The sequence below is a fragment of the Hyla sarda genome, chromosome 5 (genome assembly GCF_029499605.1).
Source record: "Hyla sarda isolate aHylSar1 chromosome 5, aHylSar1.hap1, whole genome shotgun sequence".
Lineage (NCBI taxonomy): Eukaryota > Metazoa > Chordata > Amphibia > Anura > Hylidae > Hyla > Hyla sarda.
Genome location: NC_079193.1, coordinates 14,572,615 through 14,599,486, shown reverse-complemented (window position 1 = coordinate 14,599,486; position 26,872 = coordinate 14,572,615). Strand labels below are relative to the sequence as shown.

At 42.7% G+C, this 26,872-nt stretch overlaps 1 protein-coding gene across 1 annotated transcript in view; it reads right to left on the bottom strand.

Moving 5' to 3' along the window:
• Positions 1-26,872, bottom strand: part of DGKB (diacylglycerol kinase beta) — a 579,157-nt gene that overhangs the window by 216,721 nt on the left and 335,564 nt on the right. The window lies entirely within an intron of this gene.

Below are 26,872 nucleotides of genomic sequence, written 5' to 3'. Positions count from 1 at the left end.
TGAGGAGAGGTGCAGGGGAGGTTATGGAGGTGATGAGAGGTGCAGGGGGGGTTATGGTGTGATGAGAGGTGCAGGGGGGGTTATGGTGTGATGAGAGGTGCAGGGGGGTTATGGAGGTGATGAGAGGTGCAGGGGGGTTATGGGGGTGATGAGTGGTGCAGGGGGGGTGATGAGAGGTGCAGGGGGGGTTATGGAGGTGATGAGTGGTGCAGGGGGGGGTGAGGAGGGGTGCAGGGGGGGTTATGGAGGTGATGAGAGGTGCAAGGGTGTTATGGGGGTGATAAGAGGTGCAAGGGGGTTATGGGGGTGATAAGAGGTGCAGTGCAGGGGGGTGATGAGAGGTGCAGAGGGTTATGGGGGTGATAAGAGGTGCAGGCGGGGTGATGAGAGGTGCAGGGGGGTTATGGGGGTGATAATAGGTGTGGGGGGGATTATGGGGGTGATAAGAGGTGGGGGTTATGGGGGTGATAAGAGGTGCGGGGGGTTGTGGGGGTGATAAGAGGTGCAGGGGGGTTATGGGGGTGATAAGAGGTGCAGGGGGTTATGGGGGTGATGAGAGGTGCATGGGGGTGATGAGAGGTTCAGAGGGGTTATGGGGGTGATGAGAGGTGCATGGGGGGGGGTGATGAGAGGTGCAGGGGGGTTATGGGGTTGATAAGAGGTGCAGGGGGTTATGGGGGGATGAGAGGTGCAGGGGGGTTATGGGGGTGATAAGAGGTGCAGAGGGGGTTATGGGGAGGATGAGAGGTGCAGAGGGGGTTATGGGGGTGATGAGGAGTGATGAGGACACAGAGGATAAGAGGGGGTGTATATGTATATATGATGTGTATGCATGTGTGGCAGTATTATATTCAGGGTACAGTGTGTGGCAGTATTATATTCAGGGGTACAGTGTGTGGCAGGATTATATTTAGTGGGTACAGTGTATAGCAGTATAATATTCAGGGTACAGTGTATAGCAGGATTATATTCAGGTTACAGTGTGTGGCAGGATTATATTTAGTGGGTACAGTGTGTGGCAGTATTATATTCAGGGTGCAGTGTGTGGCAGGATTATATTTAGTGGGTACAGTGTGTGGCAGTATTATATTCAGGGTGCAGTGTGTGGCAGGATTATATTTAGTGGGTACAATGTGTGGCAGTATTATATTCAGGGTACAGTGTGTGGTAGTATTATATTCAGTGGATACAGTGTGTGGCAGTATTATACTCAGGTTACAGTGTGTGGCAGTATTGTATTTAGTGGGTACAGTGTATAGCAGTATTATATTCAGGGTACAGTGTGGGGCAGTATTTTATTTAGGGTACAGTGTGGGGCAGTATTATATGTAGTGGGTACAGTGTGTGGCAGTATTATATTCAGTGGGTACAGTGTATAGCAGTATTATATTGAGGGTACAGTGTGGGGCAGGATTATATTTAGTGGGTACAGTGTATAGCAGTATTATATTCAGGGTACAGTGTGGGGCAGGATTATATTTAGTGGGTACAGTGTGTGGCAGTATTATATTCAGGGTACAGTGTATAGCAGTATTATATTTAGTGGGTACAGTGTAGGGCAGTATTGTATTCAGGGTACAGTGTGTGGCAGGATTATATTTAGGGTACAGTGTAGGGCAGTATTATATTCAGGGTACAGTGTGGGGCAGGATTTTATTTAGGGTACACTTTCTGGCAGGGTTATGATGATTACTGTCTTCATGCAGAGGATGAGGATCTGCTGACAAAGTGAGGAGTCAATGATGTCTGGATGTCAGACTCTGCAGAGAAGATGGAGCTGGAGGAAGACCTGGTCTCTGGACGAGATGAAGAAGAAAAGATAACAGAGAAGATATCACTCAGGTCAGAAGACGTCACTCAGGTCACTGATATCATTGTGTATTCTCCTGACTGTCCCATCAGAACTGTAGTCACTTGTAAGTTCTGCAGTGATGATGGGTAAAAATGTGTCCAATCTGTGTCTCTCCAGCTGTTACAAAACTACAACTCCCATAATGCCTGAGGATCTCCAGACATGATGGGAGTTTTAGCTTTCCAACAGCTGGAGAACCACTTCAACCGAGGTGATTGGTGGTGTCTCAGCAGTCGGACCCCCACCAAAAAAATGGGCTGCTTATTATAAAATGCCGGGGCCCTGGGGGGGGAGCCCCGAGGTAATTTTTTTTGCATTGGGGCCCTGTGGTTTCTAGCTACACCCCTGCGCACGACCGCTGCGCATTGATACAGCATTGGGGGCAATGGTTAACAGCAGAAAGGGGCGTACAACAACTATATAGTGGCAAATTGTGCCCCGGCCCATATAGTTGTTGTAGGCCCCTCTTTGCTAATAGTTTTTCCCCCATATAGTTGTAGGCCTCTCTGAGAGGGGCCCAGGCCTACCACAACTATGGGGGCAACTATTAACAGATGGTCCTACCATAACTATAGGGGCAACTATTAACAGAAGGGCCTACCCAAATTAGATGGAGCTCCCTATATCCAAGGATAGGGGATAAGTTATAGATTGCAGGGGGGTCCAAGCACTGGGACTCAACCCCCCTCCGTGATCTCCTGCACAGGCCCCGGCAGTTTGGTGGAAGCTGACGTCTGTACCCCGCAGGAAGCTGCGGCCGGCACACCTCCTCCATGTATCTCTACACCCCCAGTCAACAGTCGGTGGGTTCCTCAGACACAACCCTCAGTTGGCATGGCCCGGGAGCAGTCCCTGTTCTCCCATTGCCTACTGTAGTCAGCAGCTACTGGACAGCCAAGAAGGGGAGGAGATATCCGCTGTTTCCTCTGTTGGGGGGGAAAGTAGTGATGAGGAGAGTGGCATGGAAAGTGGGGTTGCGAGCATTCAGGCTCCTGAAGCAGACACTGTTGAGAAACCTGAGGAGGACATCAGTGACATGCAGACACAACTCGATGATGATGAAGCCGATCGCACTTGAGAGACGGGTGCAGAAGGGGCTTCATCATCATCAGGAGAAGAGGGTGGCAGGTAGCACCTGAGGCAGCAGCTGAGCCAGCAAGGTGGTAGCATGGTTGGCAGTCAGCATGGTGGCAGCAGTGGGAAGTCTGGAGCCAAACGTGCCCGGGGTAGACCACCTGCTTTGCGGCAGCCTACCTGCCAGGGAGGTGGTGGAACAGGGGTTCCTGGAGTTGGCGGCAGTAGCAGTCAGTCAGTACAGACTGTTGGGGGTAAAATAAGCTACTCGACGGTGTGGCAGTTTTTCATCAAGCATCCGGAGATTGTTAACCAGGCCACATGCAAGTTGTGTCGGCAGAAGGTGAAGTGTGGCCACTGTCCCAATGTTGGCACCACGTCAACATATTTTGCAACACCATAAAGCGGCAAGGGAGAACCGTGGCTCCGATGCGGTGGTCCAGCCTGCTGCATCACCCAGTGGCACGCTGCTCCCTGTTTCAGCCAGCCAAGGCTCTACCACCTCACCCGAAGGGTGCTATGTGTCATTAGTGATGAGTGGCATAGGCCATATTTGAATTTGTGATATTTCGCAAATATATGGCTGAATAATCATATATATATATATATATATATATATATATATATATATTCTATACATATATAGAATTTCACATATTCGTAAAATTTTTCCCATGCGAAATTCGTAATGAAATTTTAAAAATGCACATGGCCCATTATATCTTTCAACTAACTACTTTCCTATTGGTTGCTAGGGATGTTGTTAACCTCTGACTACTGTATTTGCATCCTTCTCATTGGCTCACAAGCTAAAAGAAGGAAGAGATCAGTGTTCTCTGGAAGTGCCAATATTCGTGAATTTTTCGCCAATTCGCATATTCACTTTCTTTGGACCACAAGCTGGAAGCAGGGAGGGATGATCCCTTTTGATTTACACAGTACACATCATTATGATGTGTACTGTGAAAAAAAAACTAATAAATGTTATAACGAATATATTTCGCTATATTTAAAATATTCATGAAGTCGCAATGTGCCGATATTTGTGATACAAATTCACTATTCCATATTCACGCTCAACATTATCTGTCGTTCCCATCTTCTGTCGGTCCAGATGCGCCTGCTACTCTTAGGCTACGTTTACACTGCCGGCTGTCTCCGGCAGTGTGAAGCCCGTTATTTTAGGATAGAGAAAAATAGTGCTTGCACTGTCTTTTTCTCTGGCTTTTCACTCCAAAAATAATGGTGGCTATTGAATACAATGGGGTCCATCGGGACCCGTTATTTGCCGTATGCTCCGGCAAAATTATGTCCGTCAAACTGCAAAAAAAAAAAAAAAAAGGGAGTTTGATGGCCGAATTTGCCAGAGCATACCAGTAGTGTGAAAGGGGCCATTCTGGCAGCAATCCATCGGCGAAGCCCTGTCCAAGAGAAAACAGTATGCGCCCACTCATCCAACAGTGCCGTAGCTAAATTTGCTCCTGTCCAAGTTGCTGGTGCTGCAGTCCCTCCCTTTTCAACTGGTGGACTCTGCACCTTTCAGAGAACTGAAGGCTTGTGCCGAGCCAGGTTGGAGAGTCCCAAGCCAACATTTCATTACGAAGGCAGTACCAGCCCTGCACAATTTTGTGGAACAGAAGGTGGGCCAGACCTTGAGCCTGTCGGTGTGTACCAAAGTGCACGGCAGCGCTGATGTGTGTAGCTGTAACTACGGTCAGGGACAATACATGTCCTTTATGGCCCACTGGGTGAATGTGGTTCCTGCACAGCCACACCAGCAACTTGGACAGGTCACACCGCTTCCTCCTCCATGCTCTCAGGCTGTTGGTCCTGTGACAGTGTGTGACTCCTCATCCTCCACCGTGTCCTCGGCCTCCACTGCACGGACAAGTCTCAGTGCCCCTCCAGCATACCATGTGTGCAGGGCACGGCTGTGTCACGCTGTTCTCCACATGGTTTGCCTTGGCGAGCGGAGTCACACAGGGGAGGAACTGCTAAAAGTAATTCATCAAGAAATGGAATCATGGCTTACTCCAGGAAAACTGGAAGTGGGAACCATGGTGACCGACAACGGGAAGAACATCTTGTATGCGCAGCGACAAGGAAGCCTGAGCCATGCGCCCTGCATGACACATGTGTTCACCTGGTTGTCAAGCGGTTCCTGAAGTGTTCCCCCCATCTGCAAGACATCCTAACAATGGGAAGGAAACTTTGCATGCACTTCAGCCACTCGTACACCGCAAAGCACACCCTCCTTGAGCTGCAGCGTCAGAACGGTATCCCCCAACATAGTCTGATATGCGACGTTTCCACCCATTGGAATTCCACCCTCCATATGTTGGACCGACTCTACGAACAGAGAAAAGCTATTAATGATTTCTTGATGATCCAACCGGATAGGAGTACTCTCCTGTGTAACTTCAATGTCAACCAGTGGCAGCTCATACGTGACACCTGCCGTTTGCTCAGGCCCTTTGAGGAAGCCACATTATTAGTCAGTCACCAGGATTACGGGATGAACGACGACATTCCACTGCTTCATTTACTACAACACGTGGAAATGGAGACGGGGCGCCTACATCTCACGACCACATAAGTACTGTGGGGGCTGAACTGGAGGAGGAGGAGGAGGGGGAGGGGGACAGTGGGACACAGGCAATGTGTAGCGAAATGGGTGGTTTTTATACAGTGCTCAAAAAAATAAAGTGAACACAAACAACACAATGTAAAACCAAATCAATCACATTTCTGTGAAATCCCACTGTCCACTCAGGAAGCAACACTGATTGACAATCAGTTTCACATGCTGTTGTGCAAGTAGAACAGACAACAGGTGGAAATTATAGGCAATTAGCAAGACACCCCCAATAAAGGAATTATTCTGCAGGTGGTGGCCACAGACCACTTCTCAGTTCCTATGCTTCCTGGCTGATGTTTTGGTCACTTTTGAATGCTAGCGGTGCTTTCACTCTAGTGGTAGCATGAGATGGAGTCTACAACCCACACAAGTGGCTCAGGTAGTGCAGCTCATCCAGGATGGCACATACATGCGAGCTGTGGCAAGAAGGTTTGCTGTGTCTGTCAGCGTAGTGTCCAGAGCATGGAGGCGCTACCAGGAGACAGGCCAGGACATCAGGAGACGTGTAGGAGGCCGTAGGAGGGCAAAAACCCAGAAGCAGGACCGCTACCTCCACCTTTGTGCAAGGAGGAGCAGGAGGAGCAAAATTACCTCTAGCAAAATGACCTCCAGCAGGCCACAAATGTGCATGTGTCCACTCAAACGGTCAGAAACAGACTCCATGAGGGTGATATGAGGGCCCGATGTCCACAGGTGGGGGTTGTGCTTACAGCCCAACACCGTGCAGGAGGTTTGGCATTTGACAGAGAACACCAAGATTAGCAAATTCACCACTGGTTCCCTGTGCTCTTCACAGATGAAAGCAGGTTCACACTGAGCACATGTGACAGACGTGACAGAGTCTGGAGACGCCATGTAGAACGTTCTGCTGCCTGCAACATCCTCCAGCATGACTGGTTTGGCGGTGGGTCAGTAATTTTTTCTTGTGGGGTGCCATTTCTTTGGGGGGCCGCACAGCCCTCCATGTGCTTGCCAGAGGTAGCCTGACTGCCATTAGGTACCGAGATGAGATCCTCAGACCCCTTGTGAGATCATATGCTGGTGTGGTTGGCCCTGGGTTCCTCCTAATACAAGACAATGCTAGACCTCATGTGGCTGGAGTGTGTCAGAAGCTCCTGCAAGAGGAAGGCATTGATGCTATGGACTGGCCGCCCGTTCCCCTGAATCCGATTGAGCACATCTGGGACGTCTCGCTCCATCCACCACAGACTGTCCAGGAGTTGGCGGATGCTTTAGTCCAGGTCTGGGAGGACATCCCTCAGGAGACCATCCTCCACCTCATCAGGAGCATGGCCAGGCATTGTAGGGAGGTCATACGGGCACGTGGAGGCCACACACACTACTGAGCCTCATTGGGACTTGTATTAAGGACATTACATAAAGTTGGATCAGCCTGTAGTGGGGTTTTCCACTGTGATTTTGAGTGTGACCCCATATCCAGACCTCCATGGGTTGATACATTTGATTTCCATTGATAATTTTTGTGCGATTTTGTTGTCAGCGCATTCAACTATGTAAAAACGAAAGTATTTCATACGATTAGTTAATTCAATCAGATCTAGGATGTGTTATCTTGGTGTTCCCTTTATTTTTTTTGAGCAGTGTAGGGCCCGGAGGAGAACGTGCCAGGAGGACATCATGAAATGAAAAATTGGGAGGACAAGTGCTTGAGCTACAGGATGACAGTAGATTAAAAAAAAGTTGGTGAACTGCATAGAGCCCATCTTTTGTTAGATCAGTTAAAAGGGTACGCCGCTGCTTGACATCTTATCCCCTATCCAAAGGATAGGGGATAATATGTCTGATTCCGGGGTCCTGCTGCTGGGGATTCCCGCAATCTCCTGCAGCACCCAGCATTCTAAACATACACCCCCTCCATTCATGTCTATGGGTGGGAGAGTGTCGGTCGACATGCCCCCTCCCATAGACATGAATGGAGGGGGCGTGGCATCACAATCACGGCCTCCGGCTCTCCTTTAAAGTTCAAATCCGGTGATGGCTATGGGAAGTCTATGGGACTTTCGCCAAATCCATAGACTGAACACTGTAGTATCGCACAAGACCCTGCTCAGACGGCGGCACAAAAATGTAAACATATATCCTGCCGCCTGAGTCATCACTGGAACATTTTTTGGGAAGGAGTTAGGATTTAATATTGGAGAGGTGGTTTTGTCACAGTCACTACATTACAGCCTTTGACTTTGTCTGGGTATCCTGGAAGTTGTAGTTTTGCAACAGCTAGAGGCCCCCTGTTTGGAAAACACGGCTCTAAAGTTTTCCTGTATTATAAAGATCCCTTCCCAGCTGTGCCACACTTATCATCGCAGACAGGAATACAGTGAAAGATGACACCAGCAGATAGATAACAGTGATACACACAATAGATGATGCTCACAGATCAGCCTCTCTCTCTCTCCCTGTAAAATGACCTATGTAAAGGTCAGAGCACATCCAGACACCATTCCCATTCATATCAATGGGACAGCTCCTATCAATTATTGCCTATAAAGATATGCTTGCTGTAAAACATATCTCTAAATGCTATAAAAAATAAAAAAAAAAACTCCAGCAACATGGCTGCCCCCATAATAATGTAATCTTTTTTTTAATAATTAAAAAAGAACAAAAACAACAACAAAAAATAACATAAAAAAGTAGAAACATATTATAAAAAGTCAACACAAATCAATAGCTGGTTCAAATAGGTAAAGAAATGCTTAAAATAAGTAAAAAAAAAACTTTTATAAACAATTCTATGAGGCTGAGTGACAACCTTTGTGATGACTTCATAAATAAATAAAAATAATAATAATAGTAATAACAACAATAATAAAACAATAACTATAATAATTATTATTTTATTTTAAATATTGTTTATTTTTAATAATATAATAGAAGTATATTTTTGGGGGGAGGGGTCTTTAATTAAGGGTATACCCCTTTAAGGTTGTTGTTCCTCGGGTATTCTTTATGAAAATCTGGTTTGGGCCATATTAAAGGGGTATTCCAGGAAAAAACTTTTTTTATATATATATATATCAACTGGCTCCAGAAAGTTAAACAGATTTGTAAATTACTTCTATTAAAAAATCTTAATCCTTTCAGTACTTATGAGCTTCTGAAGTTAAGGTTGTTCTTTTCTGTCTAAGTAATCTCTGATGACACGTGTCTCGAGAACCGCCCAGTTTAGAAGCAAATCCCCATAGCAAACCTCTTCTAAACTGGGCGGTTCCCGAGACACGTGTCATCACAGAGCACTTAGACTGAAAAGAACAACCTTAACTTCAGAAGCTCATAAGTACTGAAAGGATTAAGATTTTTTAATAGAAGTAATTTACAAATCTGTTTAACTCTCTGGAGCCAGTTGGTATATAAAGAAAAGTTTTTTTCCTGGAATACCCCTTTAATACTCACCAGACATAAATGAAATATAAATATAGTATAATTCTTAATAACTTGACAGTGAAGAACGACTCAATGACTATTTAGATTTTTCAGAATTTTTTTGCTTAATTTTGAATTGTTTTTTATTTTTTGTAATGATTTTTATTATTTTTAGAGGTCACCCAAACTAGGGATAAATTGCCACTTTAAATCTACTTTTTAATAGGACTTATATATGCACAATATAAGGTAGAAGCGGCTTGCAGCCTGTTTGCACACTTCATTAAAGTCCTTTTTTTTTCTTTTTGTCACGCGTCTTTCAGAAAGATTGCAAATCCTGGGTGTTAAGTAACATGCATGGGATATTTATGTGTGATTTATAGGAGATTAAATGGAGAACATGTAATGACAGGGAAGTAAATTAAATCAGGATATGAATGAGAACTGTTTGTAGGTGTTCTAGATAAACCTGCTGCTATTGCGTAAATTCATCTACATTTACTGTAGGTTATTTCTTTTTAACTTAACCTCCCAAATTATTTTGTCACAATAGATTGCTCTGAGAAAAAAGAAAATACAAGCAATATTTTTTTCTTCTTTTTTTTTTTTTTCTTCTAAAAACTCAGGTTAATTAATTTAAACTTATCTAAAGAAGAAAAATATATTTTAACAAGCAGCAGACGAGCGGCGTCTGATTATATTCTAATCTGCAAACCTAATTATCACCTTCTTATAAAGAACAAGGGAAAAGCTCTGGAAGCAAATTAATGTAACTTATCAGTGGGGCAGATTGTTGCCTTCATAAATGATATTCTCCTCAAGAAGAATTGGTATAAGCTCCAATTATACAGAAAAGTTCACATCTGTTTTTCCCTGAGATAGATAGATAGATAGATAGATAGATATGAGATAGATAGATAGATAGATAGATAGATAGGAGATATAGATATGAGATAGATAGATATGAGATAGATAGATAGATATGAGATAGATAGATATGAGATAGATCTATAGATATGAGATAGATAGATATGAGATAGATAGATATGAGATAGATAGATATGAGATAGATAGATATGAGATATAGATATGAGATAGATAGATATGAGATAGATAGATATGAGATATAGATATGAGATAGATAGATAGATAGATAGATCGATAGATATGAGATAGATAGATAGATATGAGATATAGATAAGAGATAGATAGATATGAGATAGATAGATAGATAGATATGAGATAGATAGATATGAGATAGATATGAGATAGATAGATAGATAGATATGAGATACATATGAGATAGATAGATAGATAGATATGAGATAGATAGATGATAGATATGAGATATATATATATATATATATATATATATATATATATATATGAGATAGATAGATGGATATGAGATAGATAGATATGAGATATAGATATGAGATAGATAGATAGATAGATATGAGATAGATAGATATGAGATAGATAGATATGAGATAGATAGATAGATATGAGATACATATGAGATAAATAGATAGATATTAGATAGATATGAGATAGATAGATAGATAGATATGAGATAGATAGATATGAGATAGATAGATACATAAGAGATAGATAGATATGAGATATATAGATAGATATGAGAGAGATATGAGATAGATAGATAGATATAAGATACATATGAGATAGATAGATAGATAGATAGATAGATAGATATGAGCTAGATAGATATGAGATAGATAGATAGATATGAGATAGATAGATATATAGATATGAGATAGATAGATAGATAGATAGATATGAGATAGATAGATATGAGATAGATATGAGATAGATAGATATGAGATAGATAGATATGAGATAGATAGATAGATAGATAGATAGATAGATAGATAGATAGATATCCAAGGTAGTAAACCGCAGCACTCAGAGGATAAGGTGCAAAATAAAGTGATTTATTCCATACTAACACTGAGCATGCTTGAAAAAGGCTGCATGGCAGCTGAAACGTTGCTCAGTGTTAGTATGGAATAAATCACTTTATTTTGCACCTTATCCTCTGAGTGCTGCGGTTTACTACCTTGGATGTGTGACTAGCCTGGACCGGGCTCCCCGCCGCTGGCACCCCTTTACTCTTCGGTTGTGCTGCTCTCTTGGATATTTGTTATAGATAGATAGATAGATAGATAGGAGATACAGTGAAACTTTTATTGAGACAACCAATCAAAATTGCACAAAAAATGGTCTTCTCCAAGAATGTATTATAAATGGTGTCTAAAAATCTGTCACAAATATTCAGTCTGGATAAAAGCTTTTTAGACCCTTTAAATTTTTTTTACATTATGTTATTCCTTGAGTTAAGATACAAAAAGAAATGTAAGTTTACCTCAAATCACTGAAATTTTTGCTAATTTATTGAAAAAGGAAAAACTAAAATTCTGCATGGACATGGAACATGGAACCCAATGGTCACTCTGGCTCCAAAGATTCTGTGTGCAGATGGGAGAAACTTCCAGAAGGTTCAGAACCATCACTGCAGCCTCACCACCCATGTTATACTAACCAATGGAGATGAGTCCCTGCTCCCGAACACTGTATGCGGCACCACTCAGTTCACTTTCACTTGGCCTTCATCAGTAAAGTCACATTGGCAAATCTGATTTAAGCCTGATAAGTATGCAAAAAATGACATACAGTCGACGCCTTACTGCTCAGTACCTAAAGGAACAGGGACTCCTGTTAAAGACTGGAGCCGGGCTAGACTGGCCATCGGGCACACGCAGGCACTTCTTCTTAAACACGGTCCTTACATCGGCCATAAGGAGGCGGAGCTCAGAAGCATATGAGCCATGTTCAGACACTGCTGGTTATCTGCAGCCAACCGTCCTGCCTATGTACTGGGGGTATAGGGGTCTGGAGGAGGACATAGGGGTCTTGGGGACAAAGGGGTTTGGAGGAGGACATAGGGGTCTGGAGGAGAACATAGAGGTCTGGGGGGAGAGGGAATGAAATCAGCAGAGTGGTTTGGAGGAGGACAGCAGAGGGATGGCAGTATTATTTTAGGGCACAGTGTGTGACAGGGTTATATTGGCGTGTGGCAGTATTATTTTCAGGGGTGCAGTGTCTGGCAGGGTTATAATGACTATTGGCTGCATAAAGAGCTAATGATATCCAGGTGTCAGACTCTGCAGAGGGAAGATGTAGCTGGAAGAAGTCCTGGTGCCTTGACCAGATGAACAATATATAGAGTACAGAGAAGATGTCACTCAGGTCACTGATATCATTGTGTATTCTCCTAACTGTCCCATCAGAGCTGTAGTCACGGATATTGTTGTGTATTCTCCTGACTGCCCCATCAGCTGTAGTCACTGATATCATTGTGTATTCTCCTGACTGTCCCATCAGAGCTATAGTCACTGATATCATTGTGTATTCTCCTGACTGTCCCATCAGAGCTGTATTCACTGATATCATTGTGTATTCTCCTAACTGTCCTATCAGAACTGGAGTTACTTGTAAGATCTGCTGTGATGACAGGGGCATTGTTAGGTCTCCAAAAGACCCAGGGCTTGAGCCCATAGCCCAGCCACGCCCCCTAACCACACCCTCAGACACACCCTAACCATGCTCTCAGACATGCCCCTAAGAGAATGCATGAAGCATTATCAAGGATATTACTTCTCCATTCTGGTGATCAGTGGGTGTCCAAGCAGGCAGACTTCACCGATCACCTAGCTATACCCTATCATGTGAATAGGAAATTATTTTAAATTTTGAGAATACCTCTAAGAGCAATGCTTGATATGATTTGACCATTAATCATCAATTTTGGCATTTGGAATTCTTTGAAGTTTACTCCATTCACCGCGTGAGATAATAAACATTATATTTTTAAAGATTGAACATTTACGCATACCAGATATATATACCGTATTTATCGGGGTATACCACGCACCGGCCTATAACACGCACCCTCATTTTACCAAGGATATTTGGGTAAAAAAAGTTTTTTACCCAAATATCCATGGTAAAATGAGGGTGCGTGTGTGCGCGTGTATACCCCGATACACCCCCAGGAAAGGCAGCGGGAGAGAGGCCGTCGCTGCCCGCTTCTCTCCCCCTGCCTTTCCTGGGGTCTAGAGCCCTGCTGCCGCCGCTTCTCTCCCGGTGTGCGTCCCATGCGTCGTTGCTATGCACTGCACGGCGCAGCGCAATGACGAGTGACGTCTTTGCACCACGCCGTGCAGCGCATAGCAACGACGCAGGGGACGCACAACGGAGGCCTGAAGTAGCGCGGACCCGACCCCGGCAACAGGTAATTATGCAACCGGGGATGGGGGGAGGCAACGGGGCAGCGGCGCCGGCAATGGGTGCCGCTGCCCCTTCTCTCCCCCTGGCTGTCGGCGCCGCTGCCCCATTGCCGGCGCCGCTTCTCTCCCCCTGGCTATTGGTGCCGGCAATGGGGCGCCGGCACCGATAGTCAGGGGGAGAGAACGGGCAGCGGTGCCGATAGCCAGGAGGAGAGAAGGGCCGGCAGCAGGGCTCTAGACCCCAGGGCAGGCAGGGGCAGAGAAGCCCGCTTTAAATCATTGAACTGCAGCGGCTTATCGGCGTATAACACGCAGGTAGACTTTAGGCAAAAAAATTTAGCCTAAAAAGTGCGTGTTATACGCCGATAAATATGGTAGTTTTTTTATTTTTTATTATTATTATATTTCTAAAAATGTTTTATGAGAAAAGGTGATGGTTTTGATTGCAGGGGGGGGGAGGGTATATATTTTTTAAAATCTTTTTTTTTCTACCTGTCTGGTTAGCCAATAAAGGGGGAACATCATGCATTTTTTTCTTTTTTAACCCCTTAGGGACATGCGCCATAAATGTTAGCTGCAGCAAGGAGATGCTGTTCTCCCGCTCACCGCCCATAGCTGAGCCTGAAAGGCTGAAATCTGGGACTGTGGCTATGCACGGAGGGCGGGAGAATAACAGTGCTGAGAGGCGCCAGAAGCATCATGTCACTTCCAACAAGTCACCGCTGTCTCATAGCAGCGGTGGCAATAAAAAAAAAACAACTGTAGCCAGAGACCCGGGGCTATGGGCCTGAGACCAGGAGCTACAGCCCTGTTAGCCCCCCCTAGCAATGCCCCTGGGTGACAATGTACCCCCAATCTGAGGCTCTGTAGCTGTAACAAAACTACAACTCCCATAATGCCTCCAGGCATGATGAGAGTTGTAGCTTTTCAACAGGTGCAGAGTAACTTGAACTGAGTTGATCGGTGGAGGTCCCAGCAGTTGGGCCTCCCCACATAAAAAAAATTGGCTGCTTATTCTAAAATGCCTGGGCCTACTTTGGGTCCCAGTCTAGGCCTAGACAGGAGTCCCTGCTCCCATACAACAGCACAGAAGTAAGTACATTTGCCAAGTATTCTTCACCTGGTCCCGTCAGTCTATTCCTTAATCCGAATCAACAGCTGATTGACTGTGAATCCTCCAGAATAAATTTTGGGAGGTTTTCTCATCCATAGTAATGATCAACATTTTCAAGATTTCAAGATGATCCAGTTCACATAGGTACAGCCAGCTCCGACATCTTTTTAATGGTCACATCATGGGCATTTGACTCTATGGAGGAGATTTATCAAAACTTGTGTAGAGGTAAAGTGGTGCAGTTGCCCATAGCAACCAATCAGATCGCTTCTTTCATTTTAAAAAAGGGCCTGTGAAAAATGAAAGAAGCAATCTTCTGGAAGTTTCTCCCATCTGTTCACATGATCTTTGGAGCTCAGCCAGAGTGACCATTGGGTTCTTGTTGGGTTGGGTCATGTCTCTTACCAAGACCCTTCTCCCCGATTCCTTAGTTTGGAGGGCAGCAGCTCTGAGAAGAATCCTGGTTGTTCTTTCTTCCATGTAAGAATTATGGAGGTACATACTTAGTGAGGAGTGTCCCATTGACCCGATACCTTAGGGTCTATTCACATGGTGGAATTTACACCTCAAATTAAAACCCATAGACTTCTATGGGATTTCGCACTCCCATTCAACCTTCTGAAATTCTGCTTGCAGAAATCCACTAGCTTTTATGTAGATAGATAGATGCGGGATAGATAGATAGAGTGGTGGCCGTAAATGTTGGCACCCCTGAAATTATTCTAGAAAATGAAGTATTTTTCACAGAGAAGGATTGCAGTAACACATGTTTTGCTATACACATGTTTATTCCCTTTGGAACTAAACAAAAAAAAAAGGGTGGAAAAAAGAAAATTGGACCTAATGTCACCAAACTCCAATAATGGGCTGGACAAAATTATTGGCACCCTTAACTTAATATTTGGTTGTCACATCCTTTGGAAAAAATAAATGAAATCAGTTGCTTCCTATAACCATCAATAAGCTTCTTACACCTCTCAGCCGGAATATTGGACCACTCTTCCCTTACAAACTGCTCCAGGTCTCTTATTGGAAGGCGCCTTTTCCCAACAGCAATTTTAAGATCTCTCCACAGGTGATCAATGGGATTTAGATCTGGACTCATTGCTGCCACTTCAGAACTCTCCAGCGCTTTGTTGCCATCCATTTCTGGGGGCTTTTTGATGTATGTTTGGGGTCATTGTCCTGCTGGAAGACCCAAGATCTCGGACACAAACCCAGCTTTCTGACACTGGGCTGTACAGTGTGACCCAAAATCCATTGGTAATCCTCAGATTTCATGATGTCTTGTACACATTCAAGGCCCCCAGTGCCAGAGGCAGCAAAACAACCCAAAACATCACTGACCTCCACCATATGTCACTGTAGGTATTGTGTTCTTTTCTTTGTAGGTCTCATTCCATTTTCGGTAAACAGTAGAATGATGGGCTTTACCAAAAAGCTCTATCTTGGTCTCATCTGTCCACAAGACGTTTCCCCAGAAGGATTTTGGTTACTTAAGTTTATTTTGGCAAAATGTAGTCTTGCTTTATTTCTTAAGTATCTGTGTCAGTAGTGAGGTCCTCCTGGGTCTCCTCCATAGTGGGGTCCTCCTGGGTCTCCTCCATAGTGGGGTCCTCCTGGGTCTCCTCCATAGTGGGGTCCTCCTGGGTCTCCTCCTTAGTGGGGTCCTCCTGGGTCTCCTGCCATAGCGTTTAATTTCATTTAAATGTTGACAGATAGTTCGCGCTGACACTGATGCTTCCTGAGCCTGCAGGAGAGCTTGAATATCTTTGGAACTTGTTTGGGGCTGCTTATCCACCATCCGGATTATCCTGCGTTGACACCTTTCATCAACCTTTCATCAGTGCCATGGGTGGCAAACTTCTTGATAATGTTGCGCACTGTGGACAAAGGCAAATCTAGATCTCTGGAGATGGACTTGTAACCTTGAGATTGTTGATATTTTTCCACAATTTTGGTTCTCAAGTCCTCAGACAGTTCTCTTCTCCTTTTTCTGTTGTCCATGCTTAGTGTGGCACACCCAGAGACACAATGTAAAGACTAAGTGAACTTCTCTCCTTTTTATCTGCTTTCAGGTGTGATTTTTATATTGTCAACACCTGTTACTTTAAAGTTTAAAGGAGCATCACATGCTTGAAACTATCTTATTTTTCCACAATTTTGAAAGGGTGCCAATAATTTTGTCCGCCCCATTTTTGGAGTTTGGTGACATTATGTCCAATTTGCTTTTTTTCCTCCCTTTTTTGGTTTAGTTCCAATACACACAAAGGGAATAAACATGTGTATAGCAAAACGTGTGTTACTGCAATCCTTTCCTGTGAGAAATACTTCATTTTCTAGAAAAATTTCAGGGGTGCCAACATTTACGGCCATGACTGTAGATAGATAGATATGAGATAGATAGATAGATAGATAGATATGAGATAGATAGATAGATTTGAGAGAGATAGATAGATATTAGATAGATAGATATTAGATAGATAGATATGAGATAGATAGATATGAGATAGATAGATAGATAGATATGAGATAGATTTGAGAGAGATAGATAGATATTAGATAGATAGATATGAGATAGATAGATAGATAGATAGATAGATATGAGATAGATATGAGATAGATAGATATTAGATAGATAGATATGAGATAGATAGATAGATAAGATAGGTATGAGATAGATAGATAGATAGATAGATAGATAGATATGAGATAGATAGATAGATAAGATAGGTATGAGATAGATAGATAGATAGATAGATAGATATGAGATAGATAGATAGATAAGATAGGTATGAGATAGATAGATAGATAGATAGATATGAGATAGATAGTTGACAGATCTGCTCTGTAGACCTATTCTATAAGTTAGTAGACTTTTCTTTTTGTTCTCTGACGTTCCTCTCTCCTCCGCTCCTCTATCCCTTCTTCCCCGGCTCCATGTGCAGGCGCTGTAGGCCGCGCTCAGTACACAGGATTATTCATGAGGCCTGACAGGGGCCAATTACTATTAATGGCGCGGTGTTGTCAGGGGCCGGTGGGCTCTGCGCTCACTTCCTGCTGGGTTTTAGAAAATACAATCAATGCCTCTTTATAATTAAGGACTTGGAGGGTCTGTCGGCTAAATGCCACATTAGGCAAAGAGTGAGAACCGTCCTCTGAAGACAAGATGATATTTCCATGTGTATATATTAGTGTGAACACGGAGGCGACCATGACATATACTGTATACTCTATGCATAATGCTGCACATTCCCCAATTTTTATCATACAAATGACTATATATATTTATTTATAGAATATCTACTATCTATCTATCTCATATCTACAGTATCTATCTTTCTATCTATCTCATATCTATCTATCTGTCTATCTTATATCTATCTCATATCTATCTATCTCATATCTATCTCATATCTATCTATCTATCTCATATCTATCTATCTCATATCTATCTCATATCTATCTCATATCTATATCTATCTATCTCATATCTACATTATCTAACCATCTATCTTTCTTTCTATCTATCTATCTCATATCTATCTCATATCTATCTATCTATCTATAATCTATCTATCTATATATCTCATATCTATCTTTCTATCTATCTATCTATCTATCTATCTCACATCTATCTATCTATCTATCTCACATCTATCTATCTATCTATCTCATATCTATCTATATCATATATATCTATATATCTATCTATCTACCTATCTAATCTATCTATCTGTCTATCTCATATCTATCTCATATCTATCTCATATCTCTCTATCTATCTATCATATCTATCTATCTGTCTATCTCATATCTATCTGTCTCACATCTATTTATCTATTACATCCTCATAATGTTGTGAAGATTCCTCAGACTTGGGATGTCGCACTATTGTGTCATACAACAACCATCACATAAAACACTATAAACCACCGTATAGATGTCACTTTATCACTATAGTGTTGTGAAGATCCCGGAGCACTTCCCTATCTCTTATCTCATCCCCACAGATGCTGTTCCTACAACCACCTCTAGGGGAGCTCCATGAAATTGGTGCTATGCCTCCAAGACAGCGGAGCACAACCTACAGGCCAGAGGCTGCATAGTGGCTCGCAATGCCGTGCTGTGTGGCCGCCAGCCATCTCTGACACCCTATATTTAGGACACCCCATTGTTCTGTAGTCCAGAGATGAAGAGGTGTAGAGGTGGCTGTGCTGTCTCCATTGTAGTTTGTGGGGGTTGTGGACTATTCCTATAACCTATAATGGAGACAGTTAAAGGGGACTCCACCCCTAGACATCTTATCCCTAGAGGCTCGTGACGACCCCTGGATGTAACACTATGACGTATGATCATCATGGTATTGTGAGGACTCCAGGGGAGAGAAGCTCCTAAGACGACAAGGCATAGAACTTGCTGGGGTCATCAATGATCAATGGCCGTCCAGCAGATCCCATGTGACGATACTATACAAGTTCGGGTCCGGTATTAGTCATTTTCCACTGACAAGTGTTCTAGCTCCATGTATGACATGTAAATGTCATCAAACATTGTCCTGCAGACAGGAACGCATTGAATTTGTTAAAAAAAACACTGAGTTATTTACGCTGCGAACCCTGTATGCAAAAGACAGTGAAGTTATTTGTGAAATATCATTTGCCTATTGACAAATACAAGAATTCAAGCTTTCTAGGTGCCAACGTACGTCAGGCATTTTGCAGCCAATCACCCTGCCTAACCTTTAAAGGGGTACTCCCGTGGAAAACATAGTTTTTTTTTAAATAAATAAACTGGTGCCAGAAAGTTAAACAGATTTGTAAATGACTTCAAAATAAAAATCTTAATCCTTCCAGTACTTATCAGCTGCTGTATGCTCCACAGTTCTTTTCTTTCCAGTCTGACCACAGTGCTCTCTGCTGACACCTCTGTCCATGTCAGGAACTGTCCAGAGCAGGAGCAAATCCTTCAGAATGCTGGAGTACCCCTTTAAGATTTTTACTCGAACTCAAGGGGACTGAATTATACTAATTGCCATTACTATATGGACGATGTATGGACTGTGCAAACCTATCCTCCTCTGGACAGTTCCTGACCGGATAGGCAGCTCCCTTTAGGTAGTAGAAGCAGCAGGCCTCTTTAGGTAGCAATAGTCCCAGCCCGTTGTAGGTAGTGGTAGTAGCAGCCACACCTAGGTAGTAGTAGTAGTAGCCCCTTAAGGTAGTAATAACAGCACCACCCTTTGGTAGTAGTAGCAGCAGCCTCCTTTAGATATTAGTAGTAACAGCAGCCTCCTTTAGATATTAGTAGTAACAGCAGCCTCCTTTAGGTAGTATTAGCAGCAGGCCCCTTTATGTATTAGTAGCAGCAGCCCCTTTATGTATTAGTAGCAGCAGCCCCTTTAGGTAGTACTAGCAGCCCCCTTTAGAAAGTAATAGCAACAGCCCCTTTAGGTAGTATTAGCAGCCCCCTTTAGGAAGTAATAGCAGCAGCCCCTTTATGTATTAGTAGCAGCAGCCCCTTTAGAAAGTAATAGCAGCAGCCCCTTTAGGTAGTATTAGCAGCAGGCCCCTTTAGAAAGTAATAGCAGCAGCCCCTTTAGGTAGTATTAGCAGCAGGCCCCTTTAGAAAGTAATAGCAGCAGCCCCTTTAGGTAGTATTAGCAGCAGGCCCCTTTATGTATTAGTAGCAGCAGCCCCTTTAGAAAGTAATAGCAGCAGCCCCTTTAGGTAGTACTAGCAGCCCCCTTTAGGAAGTAATAGCAGCAGCCCCTTTATGTATTAGTAGCAGCAGCCCCTTTAGAAAGTAATAGCAGCAGCCCCTTTAGGTAGTATTAGCGGCAGTCCCCTTTATGTATTAGTAGCAGTAGCCCCTTTAGGAAGTAATAGCAGCAGCCCCTTTAGGTAGTACTAGCAGCCCCCTTTAGGAAGTAATAGCAGCAGCCCCTTTAGGTAGTACTAGCAGCCCCCTTTAGGAAGTAATAGCAGCCCCTTTAGGAAGTAATAGCAGCCCCTTTAGGAAGTAATAGCAGCAGCCCCTTTAGGTAGCACTAGCAGCCCCTTTAGGTAGTATTAGCGGCAGTCCCCTTTGGGATGTTAAAGCAGCAGAACCCTTAAAGTAGTAGAGGTAGAACAGCTGTAAATTGCTGCAGCTCCTATTGCAAAGATAAAAAAAATAAAAAATAAAAAAACATAAAACATACTCACTTGGATCCTTCAGTGGCGCCATCATCTTAATCTGGGTCTGCTTGCTCCGCTCCTCACTGTGAGGGGCGTGGTTAAAGAGACGTGCCGCGCAGGCAGCACCCTTACATCACACAGCTGAGCTGCAGGTTTTCAGTGCTGGGTTAAAAAAGCGCGGGCAGACAGACTGGCCAGTGCTGCACACATCCTCACTGCCCTATTACTGCCCGCAGCTCCCCCATAACCTTACTAAGTGCATCATTGTTTAGGGCAGGCAGGCAGCCGGCCCACGGATGGCCCAGCCCCCCGACAAATGCCCAATGCCTGGTTCTACCTACTGGGCAATGGAAGAACAACTACTCATCAAGGTCAGAATTAAAGTTGTACTCCGGTGGAAAACTTTTTATTTATTTATTTTTTTTTTAAATCAACTGGTGCCAGAAAGTTAAACAGATTTGTAAATGACTTCTAATAAAAAATCTTAATCTTTCCAGTACTTATTAGCTGCTGAACACTACAGAGGAAATGATTTTCTTTTTGGAACACAGAGCTCTCTGCTGACATCTCTGTCCATTTTAGGAATTATCCAGAGCAGCGCATGTTTGCTATGGGGATTTTCTCCTACTCTGGACAGTTCTTAAAATGGACAGAGATGTCAGCAGAGAGCACTGTGCTTGTGATGTCAGCAGACAGCTCTGTGTTCCAAAAAGAAAAGCATTTCCTCTGTAGTATTCAGCAGCTAATAAGTACTGGAAAGATTAAGATTTTTTAATAGACGTAATTTACAAATCTATTTAACTTTCTGGCACCAGTTGATTAAAAAAAAAAAAAAAGTTTTCCATCGGAGTATCCCTTTAAGACCATTGGGTATTTGGCTCTTTAGTCTTAAAGGGGTACTCCGCTGCTAAGCGTTTGGAACAAACTGTTCCGAACACTGGAGATGGCGTCGGGAGCTCATGACATCATAGCCCCGCCCCCTCGTGACATCACACCCCGCCCCCTCAATGCAAGTCTATGGGAGGGGGCGTGACGTTGTCACGCCCCCTCCAATAGACTTGCATTGAGAGGGCGGGGCGTGACATCATGAGGGGGCAGGGCTATGAAGTCACAAGCTCCCGATGCCGGCTCCAGCATTCGGAACAGCAAACAGTACCCCTTTAAAGGGGTATTCCAGGCCAAAACTTTTTTTATATATATATCAACTGCCTCCGGAAAGTTAAACAGATTTGTAAATGACTTCTATTAAAAAAATCTTAATCCTTCCAATAGTTCTCAGCTTCTGAAGTTGAGTTGTTGTTTTCTGTCTAACTGCTCTCTGATGACTCCCGTCCCGGGAGCTGTGCAGTTCCTATGGGGATATTCTCCCATCATGCACAGCTCCCGGGACGTGACATCGTCATTGAGCAGTTAGACAGAAAACTTCAGAAGCTAATAACTATTGGAAGGATTAAGATTTTTTAATAGAAGTCATTTACAAATCTGTTTAACTTTCCGGAGCCAGTTGATATATATATATATATATATATATAAAAAAGTTTTGGCCTGGAATACCCCTTTAAGTAGTTTCTGGTTGCAAGTAACTTGAGTTGAACTCTTCCTTCTGGTTTATTATCAAGTTTCGGCATCAGCAATAAAGCCTCGAAGACTCGACAAGTCGTGGTTTGAACTTTAAGAAAAAAAAAATCTCCCCGTTTGACATTATTCAGCATTTTCATAGATGCTAATCAGACACAATTTATCTTAACTCTCCACATCTGATCTGGGAATCCCTGTATTGTGTTTTTCCCTCTTTCTTACATGATGATCATCACTTGCAGACACGCTCTACTTTTAACAAGTATGCAAGGTCATCAATGATTTTGGATGAATACATTTTGATTGTGAAGCATGTGATCATAATTAGGTGTCTATTATGCATTCCTTCTATTCTGTGTTTATTATACATACATTCATCATCTCATTGTTCATTTGCATACTTCATATTTTGCATAGACTGATGGATTGTAAGTATCTTTTAAAGTTTTGAAATAAAAAGCCACAGTTGTCACATGTCCACGCATTACTACTCATTGGGGTTTATTTACTAAGAGTTTTGTGTAGTTTTTTTTTTGTGGTTTTTGATTTCACACAGGTTTTTTCCCAAGGTATTTACTAAGGTTTCCCTACATTTTGCACTTTTCCCTACATTTTTTATTTTTTACAACTGTTCTGATCTGTGGGGTTTTCCTCAGCTTAAAGGGGTATTCCAGGAAAAACCTTATATATATATATATATATATATATATATATATATCAACTGGCTCCAGAAAGTTAAACCGTTTTGTAACTTACTTCTATTAAAAATTATTAATCCTTTCAATAATTATCAGCTACTGAAGTTGAGTTGTTCTTCTCTGTCTGGCAGCAGTGCTCTCTGATGACATCTCTGCTTGTCTCGGGAACTGCACAGAGTAGAAGAGGTTTACTATGGGGATTTGCTTCTAAACTGGGCGGTTCCTGAGAGACGTGTCATCAGAGAGCACTTAGACAGAAAAGAACAACTCAACTTCAGCAGCTCATAAGTACTGAAAGGATTAAGATTTTTTAATAGAAGTAATTTACAAATCTGTATAACTTTCTGGAGCCAGTCGCACGTTCCACACAATTTGGGCGCAAAAAACCCGAGAGAAAAGAGTAGGGATGACGTTAGTAAATAAACTCCATTGTGTCTGGTGAATAACATTTTTTTGAAAAACACCATAAGGCTATGTTCACATGGTTATTTTCGTATGGAATGTCTGCCTGAAAAATACGGGTGGACATTTCACACATTTGAAAGTTCCGGCGGGCACTAGGAATGCTGGTAAATGCGCCATCTCATAGACGGCAATGCATATCCAAGCGGAACCAGCAGAAATAATAGACATCACTATTCTTTCTGCGGACGTCGGAATCGGGATTTCTGCGCTGTGTGCCCAGCGCAGCAGAATTCCAGTAAAATCAATGGGACTCTGCTGTGTAGGAATTTCTGAGTGGAATATCCCCAAGGAAATCCACTCAGAAATTCTGCCGTGTGAACATAGCCCTAGGGTTTATATTTGGAACCTGCATGGCAGCATGCAGAGTCCTTATGGCTCTATGGGCAATCCATGTGCTGCCATATAAAGGGGTATTCCAGTGAAAAACAATTTTTTTCATATCAACTGTCTCCAGATAGTTAAACAGATTTGTAAATGACTTCTATTAAAAAATCTTAATCCTTCCAGTACTTAGCAAATGCTGACGTTGAGTTGTTCATTTCTGTCTGATAACAGTGCTCTCTGCTGACACCTCTGTCTGTCTCAGGAACTGTCCAGAGTAGGAGCAAATCCCCATAGCAAATCTATCCTGCTCTGGACAGTTCCTAAGACAGATAGAGGTGTCAGCAGAGAGCACTGTGGTCAGACAGGAAAGAACTACACAACTTCCTGTGGAGCAGCTGATAAGTACTGGAAGGATTGATTTTTTTTTTTTTAATAGAAGTAATATACAAATCTGTTTAACTTTCCGGAGCCAGTTGATATGAAAAAATAAATAAATAAAATGTTTTTACTGGAATACCCAGTAATTTGATTCGTCACGAACTTCTCGGCTTGGCAGTTGCTGACTTTATCCTGCATAAATGAGTTCAGCTTTCAGGTGCTCCGGTGGCTGGAAAAGGTGGATACAGTCCTAGGAGACTCTCCAGCCACCGGAGCACCTGAAAGCTGAACTAATTTATGCAGGATAAAGTCAGCAACTGCCGAGCCGAGAAGTTTGTGACGCCTTTAATTACTGTAAGTTCGCTCATCTCTAATTGTCAAACAAACACTGAAAATATTAACCACTTTTCCCCCACACTATGAAGAATTGATAAAACTTTTAATGATTTACAGTACACCTATGTGCTAAAAACCCGATGAGGTCCTGCACCGTGCATAGTAACCCTACTGACTATTGTTGCCAGCTGGTACTCACTAACTACTATAGACTGCAAAGAAGCCTAAGTGCACCTGCAGTATTTATTCTGTAACTTTTAGCAGGAATTGACTTATTGATAAAATGTATAACATTGCTCCTCCCCAACACGTTTCACCATGAAAGGTGGCATCCTCAGGGGAAATGGGTTAGTGAGTGCCAGTTGGCAACTATAGTCCGTGAGATTATTATTCACTCAATACAGGACCTTGCTGTGTGTGGATATTGTTCTCTAAAACCAGTTTTGTAATATGAGATATAATGGTGCATTGCAAAATGTATGAAATTGGATGCATATAAAGTTAGAATAGAGAACTTGACACTTGGAGGAAAATAAAGCATGGACGTGCGTATCGCAATACATTATCAAACACTTATAAGTCAGTTTAGTAATTTTCCCATAATGTATCATCCTCTGGGCTGAACTTAGATATAGCTGTAGCACTTCTGGTGCAGTAAAAGGCAATGCACAATGTAGTACAAGGTAAAACATAATCTTGCAGCAGAAACAATACTCCGGCTGTGACCCCTCCTGGAATGCATGGACGTGCATGGACAGCTGTGAGAATTCAGCTACATAATCCAAGAAACAAGGAAATAATGTCTGGCATAGACTGGCCTGACGTGTTTCGGCTGAAAATCCTTATTCATAGACAAGAATGTCTATGATAAAGGCTTTACAGCTGAAATGCGTCAGACAATGACTGTGTTGTATCTGCAGTTTAATATGCTGAAATAAAGAGGTTTTATTTGGGCCATTTTATGGCTTCTTTTTTAAAAATAAAACATAGTTAATGCAATTTCTTCAAAGGGATTTTTTTTTATTGGAGATTACAAAGAAACATAGAATGTTTCGGCAGATAAAAACCATTTGGCTCATCTAGTTTGCCCAATATTCTGAATATTATGAATAGTCCCTGGCCCTATCTTATATGAAGGATATATATGCCTATCCCTATCTTATATGAAGGATAGCCTTATGCCTATTCCTATCTTATATGAAGGATACCCTTATGCCTATCCCTATCTTATATGAAGGATATATATGCCTATCCCCATCTTATATGAAGGATAGCCTTATGCCTATTCCTATCTTATATGAAGGATACCCTTATACCTATCCCTATCTTATATGAAGGATATATATGCCTATCCCCATCTTATATGAAGGATAGCCTTATGCCTATTCCTATCTTATATGAAGGATACCCTTATACCTATCCCTATCTTATACGAAGGATAGCCTTATGCCTATCCCTGTCTTATATGACGGATATCCTTATGCCTATCCCTATCTTATATGAAGGATAGCCTTATGCCTATCCCTATCTTATATGAAGGATACCCTTAAGCCTGCCTATCCCTATCTTATATGAAGGAAAGCCTTATGTCTATACCTATCTTATATGAAGGATATCCTTATGCCTATCCCTATCTTATATGAAGGATAGCCTTATGCATATACCTATCTTATATGAAGGATATCCTTATGCCTATCCCTATTTTATATGGAGGATAGCCTTACACCTATTGCTATCTTATGTGAAGGATAGTCTTATACCTATCTGTATCTTATATGAAGGATAGCCTTATGCCTATCCCTATCTTATATGAAGGATAGCCTAATGCCTATCCTTATCTTATGTGAAGGATAGCCTAATGCCTATCCCTATCTTATATGAAGGATAGCCTAATGCCTATCCCCATCTTATATGAAGGGTATCCTTATGCCTATCCCTATCTAATATGAAGGATAGCCTTGTGCCTATCTATATCTTATATGAAGAATAGCCTTAAGCCTATCCCTATCTTATATGAAGGATAGCCTTTTTTTTTTTTAAGAGCCGAGGCAAGTGCTCTCTATCACCCAAAGTGCAAGAAAAAGTGCAAACGTGTCACACTAAAAAAACGTGCACAAAGGATGCGGTCTATCGCTAAGCCCTTCTCCAACAGGAGAGAGGCCCCCCAACAAACCTACCCTTCACCTCTGGGCCAAAAGGCACCTGCAAGGATCCAGGTTCGATGCCCCTTTTCGCCAAAGCTACTAAGGGGCCGAAAATGCACCTGGCTTCAACCTAGGCGTTAATCAAGGTATCAGCCAAGGAGCTGTATACTGATGGCATCCTGACCAAAGTTAAGATTCCCAGGGGGTTGCAGGGAGGTGAGGAACCCATCGGCCACACACACCTCCCCTAGACCACCAGTAGGGACACCCAGAAGGGCTACCGCATCCTGAAAAATCCTGTGTACGAACAAAAACACGCAACGTGGCACAGTGACATACAAAAATAATAAATAAGGGAATGAGTGCAGATATACTGCCCGGTCATCAGTCCGGATCTATAA